This window comes from Penaeus vannamei, chromosome 33 (assembly GCF_042767895.1).
Source record: "Penaeus vannamei isolate JL-2024 chromosome 33, ASM4276789v1, whole genome shotgun sequence".
Taxonomy (NCBI): Eukaryota; Metazoa; Arthropoda; class Malacostraca; order Decapoda; family Penaeidae; genus Penaeus; species Penaeus vannamei.
The window spans coordinates 16,615,612-16,623,111 of record NC_091581.1 but is presented as its reverse complement, the minus strand read 5'-3'; the positions used below and the strand labels follow the sequence as shown (position 1 = coordinate 16,623,111).

The 7,500-nt window shown below is 36.3% G+C and overlaps 1 protein-coding gene across 2 annotated transcripts in view; it reads left to right on the top strand.

The window, feature by feature from the left end:
* Positions 1-7,500, top strand: part of LOC113819366 (uncharacterized) — a 58,881-nt gene that overhangs the window by 48,431 nt on the left and 2,950 nt on the right. The window lies entirely within an intron of this gene.

Sequence of the window (7,500 nt, the reverse complement as noted above, 5' to 3'; positions counted from 1 at the left end):
CTCTCTCTCTCTCTCTCTCTCCATCTCTCTCTCTCTCTCTCTCCTCTGTCCCTCCCTGCTCCCCCCCCCCTCTCTCTCTCTTTCCCTCCCTCCTACTCTCTCCGTCTTCCTCCCTTCCCCTCCCTCTCTTTCTCTCTTACTCCCTTACTCTCTCTTTTTTACTATTTACTTTCTCTCATTCATTCTCTGTCTCTCCCCCTCCTCCACCTTCTTCTCTTCACTCTCATCTCAAGCACCAGTGATAGTAACGAACAAATGAACAAACACCGCAGCGGTTAGGTTGTAGTTTCAGTAACATCAAGGATTAAAATAGACAAACAAACAAACAAAACGATAATAAACCTCTGTTTAGATACTTTATAGATTATCTTATGTGTTTGAACAATGTGTATGTGTGTGTTTGTGTATGTGAAAGACCCTTAAGACGATTATAACACAAGGTCTACCTACTCTGAATAAGTTTCCTTAAACAGGATATGGTAGCTTAAAAAACACGACAGAACGTTTGCATGATTTTGTAAGCTATACCTATGTACTCGTCTGTGTATAGGTACGCGTGCAATGCGTTATTAGGTGTTGTATATATACCAAAATCTGGATAGAAATCACCCATAATAGAAGAGTACAAATATATAATACCATATCCATAACAGTCTATTGCAGATGCATGCATGCCTTTCATGAATGCATGCATACTTACGTACGTATATCTGTGTGTGTGTGTTCTTTCATACAAGTAGACAGAAAGTCCTTAAAAACGAAATCAAGCACCAGGAAGAGGTCCAAGGTCAAGCATTCCAGAAAAAAACGGCATTAGTTCTTTCAAGGTTAAAAAGCGATTCTAACATTTTAATGAGATACCATATACCAATTAGATTAAAAAAAAATTATTTAGCATCCTTCATCTCGTACGTGAATGAAACAGCATTAGAATCTCTTGCGTAACGAGGAGTGTAAAATATTAGACATTACAAGACCTTATCTTATAAGAGACAGCGTGTGTGTCTGTTTGGTGATTTACGAGAATTATGCCATTTTTTGCAAGATACATGGCGTTTTATCACCAAGCGACAGGTTACAAGCGACGATTAAGATGCTGGGACTTTGCTTATGGCTGGTGTGCGTCTTGGGAAAGGACATAGAGATGAAGGGAGGAAAGGATGAACAGTTTTGACACGATCAGTAGATTTTGGGTCCAGGGGTTATTTTGCAATTGTGTCTATTGTTTTATTTCATTTCATTTCTTTATTACTTCTTTTTGTGCGTGTGAAAATGTCGTAGCACTGGGGTGCGGTTAGTCCTTGATAAGTGTGTTATAATTAAAAGGTGAGCTTTGCATTAATTAAAGCCTATAACGTTACCCACTCTGTGAACTTGAGTAATCATATCAGCTCGTTTAATAATCATATACATATGCATATAAACATGTAAATGTTTATGTTTATATGAGCATGTATATACAGGTTGACATTTAAAAATTCGGCAACCTCCGGACCTGAGGAATGCCGGATTTTACACCTCTTTTCTTTGCTGAACTGCAACAAAGAAGCAGCAAAGAAATTATAAAATGCGAAGGAATGAGCAGGAATGCCTGTCCGCATGTGTAAACAAGGCCTAGCAGCTGATTCTAGAGTGCAGCGCTATCAGTAATTCACCCCCAAAATTTTGATCATTGCCAATTTGGCAACATCAAAAGTAGCTCCACTGTCCACTTCCTAGTTGACCTGATCAATTATATTACTTCAAATGTGAACAAGCGACGAGGTCACCACCGTCACCATCTACCCTCGGAAAGCCATTGAACTCATCGCTTACGCAACCTTGACTAAGAAAAGGATTTCTCTGGGATTTCACGAGGACGCAGGAATGGATATCTCTTTCAACAACCTCCGGTCTCAAAGAACTCGGGCAAACAACAAAACATCCGATGCGATTAACATTCACTGCGGTGTCCCTCAAGGAACGGTCCCCGGCCCATTATTGTTCCTCGAAATGGTAAATAAGGATAATATACCGCACGCGAAGATCTACAAATATGTGGACGACATGACACTTGCACTCGTATACAAACCAGGTATAAGACGCCCCCAACCAAGTGTCAGAGTGGGGATCGTCAATCAAAATGTTAGTCATCACCAAGAAGTGCACAGAAACGAAATCAAAATATAACAATTTAGATGATTGTGATAGTACTCTGACAAACGGTGACGAGCTTTTAGCACGGGCCACACAGGTAAATCTGTTAGGAGTAGTGACCAGTAACGACCTAAAGTGGTTTGGCAATACCAAGAAATTGATGCGGAAGAAAGTTTTTCATGCTAGCTAAATTAAAAGCTTTCGGTGTATCCCAAGAAGACCTCCGTATATGGACGACTTTCATTCATCAATTTGTAAATATGCACCACCAGTCTGGCATTCGTCCGTTACTAACTTTAAAAAAGTAGAATTATATACTTCAAAAAAGATCTTTACGCATCATACACGGATGTGTTAAATAAACTGCAGATCCCCTCCTTAGAAGACCGGAGAAAATTCTTAAAAAAAAAGAAGAAAAAAAGGAAATACTCCCACAATATCTCCATTCGCGAGATATTATGATCTGTTCGGTGACGCGTCGCTCAAGAAAACAACTCCGCGAAGATGTAAACAAATAATTTTAACCACAGTGCCATACATGCAGATGTTAGATGTTGCATTTAGACACTTAAATGCCAATTTTGTAATGTAGCATTTTTACTATATGTAACTATAACTTTACTATATGTAACTATAACTTTATTCAATAAGCTCTTTATTATTATTATCATTATTATCAAAATATAAACGGCGATGCCAGAAAACAGTGGCGCATCAACGCGGTAAATCTAAAGATGCGCTCCGAAATCAATGCCGGAAATCTGAAGGAACCGGATTATTAATTGCCGGATTTTTAAAAGTCAACTTGTATATATACACATAAGTATGTGTATATATATGTCTATATATTTAAACACGTATATATGTATATATATGTATAATATATATATGAATTTATGTATATGTATATATAAACATGTATATATGTATGTATGTACATGTATACATACACATATATATGTAGGTGTACACACACCTATGTATATATAAATACATTGAAACATACATAATATATATGCATATATATATACATACATGCACACATGTCTATATATATGTATATATATATATATATATAGTATACATATATAATATATATAATATATAATATATATATATATGAATACATATGTATATATACGTATATACATAACTATGTGTGTGCGTTTATATATATATATATATATATATATATATATATATATGTATATATATGAATACATATGTATATATACGTATATACATAACTATATGTGTGCGTTTATATATATATATATATATATATATATATATATATATATACATATATATATATATATATATATATATATGTGTGTGTGTGTGTGTGTGTGTGTGTGTGTGTGTGTGTGTGTGTGTGTGTGTGTATGTATGTATGTGTATATGTATGTATGTATGTATGTATGTATATATATACATATATATATATATATATATATATATATATATATATATATATATATATATATATATATATGTGTGTGTGTGTGTGTGTGTGTGTGTGTGTGTGTGTGTGTGTGTGTGTGTGTGTGTGTGTGTGTATTCATATACACATTGTGTATGTGTGTTTGTGCAAAAGAAGAAAACGGTGAAATACAATCTCTTGTGCTAGTCCTACAACGAAGGCGCTGAGTAGGCTTAACCACTCGCAGGTCATTCGAGTGATTATCTAAACTGTATAAGCAGTCGCTGAAAGTAGAAACACTTAAAAACACTACAAGCTGCACTGAAGAAGCTGCACTTCATTTTCCTGCTTGTAATTATCTGAAAAGTAAACTAGTGTGGGAGAATCGCGTGGTTATTTGTTGGACATGTTTGGCGGTGTCGGACGTCGCCGATTTATACCGTTAGCGTGAGTGAAACTTAATGGAAAGAAAGCTCGTTTTCGTTGTATTTCGTCCCTTCGAAATATTTTTTTAACCTTGGCCAGGTCAGAAGGAAAGAACAAGAGAAAATGAACGACGGACAATAAATAGAGAGAGAGATAGGAAAGATAACGTACAACACAAAGTAATAACGAACAAAACAAAAAAAAGAAAGAAAGTGCAAAGAAAATTGAATACGCAAACTCGATATGGTTTGGGAAAGGATATGTGGGGAAGACGGGGAAGGACTACTAACAGCATGGTAATTCAGAACCTTGTAGCATCGCCAGGTGAGTGAGACAAGGTTGTGTTGCAGAGAAATCATGAGGTTCCATGACGAATGCGCATCTCGCTGCATTGGTGTTTATTCTTTTTAGGGGGGGGGGGGCTTGTATCTTAAAGAGTGTGTATGCATGATCAAATATTTCCGTTATTATTGATATTATGATTTCGTATGAAAGACCGTGTCTTGTATTTCTATTACTGATGCCATTCCCTTGATTTTATCTCTATGTCGTAAATAATTTGGTATTTCCGTGTTCATAGCATGGACGTATTGCGACAGTATTTAAAGGGTTGAGAGGAGATAAGCCTAACAGTGTATGGACAACCTGCTAAAAAAAGGAGTTAAAAAGGACTTGAGATTTTAAGCCTACACTTCACATTCGTTTTGCTGTTAACTGAGAATCCCGAAGTGATGATGTGTGCTCTGTGGCAATGTTAATCAATGATGGTAACTATGCCTATTTAGGTTCATATATAGTGTAATTACAGTATAATCTGTCTATATGTCTATGTATATGTATACGCTAAACATAGATACTTGAGTATCTCTATTTATGTATCTAAAGATCTATTAATACATGCATTATATATTGTAAAAAAAAAAAAAAAAAAAAAAAAAAAAAAAAAAAAAAAAAATATATATATATATATATATATATATATATATATATATATATATATATATATATATATATATATATATATATATATATATATATATATTTGTGTGTGTGTGTATGTGTGTGTTTATGTACCTGTTTAAAAAGGATAGAAACACTTTTTTGCACAGGAAGCAAAGGAGAGGAGTCATTTGACAGAACACACACACACACACACACACACAAATACACAAACACACACACACACACAGAAACACACACACACGCAAACACACACCAACACACAAACACACACACACACAAACACACACACACACACACACACAAACACACATACACACAAACACACACACACATACATAAACACATACGTACACACATGCACACAAACACACACACTCACAAACACACATACACACACACACACAGATACGCAATCAAACCCACACACACAAACACACACAAGCACACACAAACACAAACACACACACACACACACACACACACACAAACACACAAACACAAACACACACACACACACACACACACACACACAAACACACAAACACACACAAACACACACACACACACACACACACACACACACACAAACACACACACACACACACACACACACACACACACACACACACACACACACACACACACACACACACACACACACACACACACACAAATCTTGCTGTAAGATTCTATTCAGTGAGCTCTGACAAAGCTTGTCATAGCGATGACAGAGACCGAGGAAGACGACGTAGGCATTCGCTGACCCCCCCCCCCCTCCTCCAACCCCCTTATTTCGAGGTATCAGGTGAAAAGACGCCCCGGCATCGCCCCGGCATCTCCTAAGGCTCTTGGTCAAATTCCTTTCAGCTAGAAAAAATGAAAAGAAAAAACACAGATGTCGTATTATCATCGGAAAGCATCAGCTGTTCGATGTTTTTCACTCTTTGGTGATGAAAAAATAAGATCTTTTGAAAAATGATGCAACACAATCTTCCTTTCAGACTGTATATATCAAACTTGAATGGTTTCACGTTGTGTATTTTAAAATGCATTTGAATAAAAATCGAATGGGTTTGTTTTCTCTCTCATACGCTGGTATGAGTATGTCATATATAACGTACTCATTTTGGCTGTTGATTGAATGTAGGCCTACTGAGGTTTGATTTTATATCGCTAGATGTACAAGGTATTTTTTCTGCGTATCTCTGTAGTCAACATGTCTAAGTGCCGAACGCAATAATGATAATGCTAGCAATGACAATGATGATGATGGTGATGATGATGAAAATAATAATAGTAACGGCAATGATAAGAAAACTATGCTTATAACATGTTCCTACTTGATAAACATACTCTGATGGCACCAAAACCGTTCTTTTGGTCCAAAATAAGACGCCTAGAGACTTTACGCTTGTTTACCCCAACCGATTGCTTATTGAATGAAGTTATGTCGTGTGCAATGGAGACGTTGCTTCATCAATATTGAAAAATGACTATGACAATGGAGAGGGAATAAATGACTAGATACATGAAAGCGATAACGGTAGCTGTACTTTGTCATATCCATAGTATTTTCGACGAGGGAGAGGAGTGAGTGAATCTTCGTCATCATGTGTGTCTATCCCTCCCTCATTTTCGTTTCCTTATTTGGTATTTCTAGTGACACTATTATCACTTTGGTTTAGTAATCTTCAGTCTCTATGGAGTTTAACTAGTTAGGGTGGGTTTATAGAGGGGTTCTGAAGGAATAGACTAAATGGCAGTGTGTTTGTGTAGCTGTAGATGTAACAGGAGGTACTGTAATGTCTGTTTCAGTTGTTTGTGAATGTTTCAGCTGTTGTGAATGGTAGTGTTTTCTGTAAGTGTAGGTCTTGTAATGTATGTTTAAAATGTTTGAAAATGTTTCAGCTGCTCTAAATATTTAGTGTTTTGTGTAAGTTAAATCATTTGTAAATGTTTCAGCTGTTCTTGTTTTACCTGTTCCTGTGTTTGTAAAGAAGTGTTTGTGTGGTGTATACTGATCTTATTTTTTCGTACGTTTCATTGTTGTCTGTAAATATTCGCGTTTGTCAGTATTTAATCACGATGATTGCAACCTTGTGCATGAGTGTGAGTCTTTACGTTTGTCGTGGTGTCTTGAGAAGTTCCAAATCAAACAGGTTTTTAGTGTGATTTGCAATGCCAGGCGTACGTGTGCAAATACGTATCATAAACCTGACACTCACCTGCGTGAGGTTGTCCACGATCCTTTTTGTGTAGGAATCCTATTCAATAATACAGTACTCTGCTGTTGGACTTCCAGTGAATTGCTGGCTGTGTTCGAAGTTATACCCCTTAGTTCTCTTCGACTCTTCGTGTTTGGAGCAGTCTACATTTAAGCTGGAGTCGAATTCAATAAGGGACACTCCCGAGAGATTTATTTACATGACACTGTGGATGCCAGATTTTTGTTATATAACATAAGTATTGATTAGTAGTATATATGATCTAATGAATCGGGATAACCTATTGATTACTTCTGCTTTACATCTATCACAGATGTTCCACTGTTC